This window comes from Sinocyclocheilus grahami, unplaced genomic scaffold, assembly GCF_001515645.1.
Source record: "Sinocyclocheilus grahami isolate Dianchi unplaced genomic scaffold, SAMN03320097.WGS_v1.1 scaffold925.1, whole genome shotgun sequence".
Classification (NCBI taxonomy): Eukaryota; Metazoa; Chordata; class Actinopteri; order Cypriniformes; family Cyprinidae; genus Sinocyclocheilus; species Sinocyclocheilus grahami.
In genome coordinates, this window is record NW_015506104.1 from 259,113 (window position 1) to 260,760 (window position 1,648).

At 35.7% G+C, this 1,648-nt stretch overlaps 1 long non-coding RNA gene across 1 annotated transcript in view; it reads left to right on the top strand.

Annotated features, from left to right (window-relative positions):
* LOC107564346 (uncharacterized) overlaps positions 1–813 on the top strand; it is an 88,941-nt gene extending 88,128 nt beyond the window's left edge. Inside the window, exon 4 of the long non-coding RNA XR_001606216.1 lies at positions 704–813. This is a non-coding gene — a long non-coding RNA (uncharacterized lncRNA). The remainder of the gene's footprint in view (positions 1–703) is intronic.
* Positions 814–1,648: the final 835 nt, after the last annotated feature.

Below are 1,648 nucleotides of genomic sequence, written 5' to 3' on the forward strand. Positions count from 1 at the left end.
TGAGTGGTTGGTTTTTTGGTTCACATGCTTTCAAATGTTTTTTTTATTATTATTCTTTAAATATTTTTCTGTAGGTTTTCAAGTGCTTCTGTCTGTTTAAAGAAATAATTTAGAATATTCTAGAACAACGTCGAAATTATATTCTTTTTTTTTCACATAAAATTGTTTTGACATGTCCCTCAGTTTTGAAAAAAAGTTTTTAAATGCAGTTTTAATATGAATGTATTAATAAGTAATAGCTATGTTAGTAGTAGTAGTTGTTATGTTGATTATATTTTATGATGTATTAAATATATTACGTTATATTTATAAATGTGAAGCTCATATTTTTATTACAAAATGAAAGGTAATTGACTCAGAAATGAAAATTGTCATTTACTCACACTCGTGTTATTCCGAACCTGTATGATTTTCTTCTGTGGAGCAAAAGACTGTACTTCCATTGTACAGGTTTGGAATGACATGAGGGTGAGTACATGATGACAGAATTTCCATTTTCCATCTCTTTAAGAGGTTGATATTTATGTGATATTTATCTCATGATAACATGTCATGTTGAACTATTATGGTTATACTTTCTAAACAATTTGAATATTTTTGTTTATTTTTTATTACTAAAAATTAAGTTTTTAAGTATGCTTAAGTGTTGACTAGATTTTCCCTCTAGATTTTGTAATATTTGTGATTTCTTCTCTTCAAACAGCACTTACAGAATCCGGCCAATTTCCAGACAGCGGCCACAGAACTGCTGGACTGGTGCGGAGACCCACGAGCCTTCCAGCGGCCATTCGAGCAAAGCCTTATGGGATGCTTGACGGTAAGACAGCAGCTGCTCAAGTCTTGTCCTCATGTCAGGGGCCAGTGACGAAGGTTAAAGCAACAGTCACGCTTCATGTGTCCCTCTGCCCACCCACTGATCGGTTTCTTTTCTTCCCTCCTGTAACCTCTGCTAGAGACTGGTGTTCAAGGGTTTTATTTTTTTTATCTTAAAGTACCTTCTATCTCACCATGCAGATTCAGGTATTATTAAACCATTAGTAAGCTGAATTTAATTCTGTTTATTGATGCTAGTGGTGCTGAACATACAGTAGGTTCCATGTCCCACATTCTCCATGACGGTCACTGATTATGGCATATTGCCAGTGTTTAGCACCTTCAGTCTGATTCAGGTATCCAGTCCAGGTGCTTTCCCTGGACGTGGATTTCCCATTGATTTCCACTGGACTTGAATTTCAGCCCCACTCCCACTCTGTTATCTGAATTCCTCAGATATTGATTTACTGGGAGTCTCTCGGAATATGTTTATTCTAGCTAGTCTTGCATCAGGTATCTTTACTCAGATTTTCATTTCCTTAAAAAGCCGCCATCATGTACTAAACAGTAAACTGACATCATATTTTTGAGTTTATTTATTTTTATTACAACAAAAGTACAAGGAGTAAATATAAGCTTAGATACAAGGAAATCTGAATATTGTTTTGGACAAAGGGGGGGCCCTGAAGTAAAAAAGTTTGTGAAACTTTGTCCTAAGGTGACAAAGGGTGTCTATGCCATTTTGTAGTATAAATAGTGTAAGATTGGTGGTTACACTGAAAGTCCCCCCCCCCCCCAAAAGGGGCACTTTAAAGGGCCCCTATTATGCCATTTT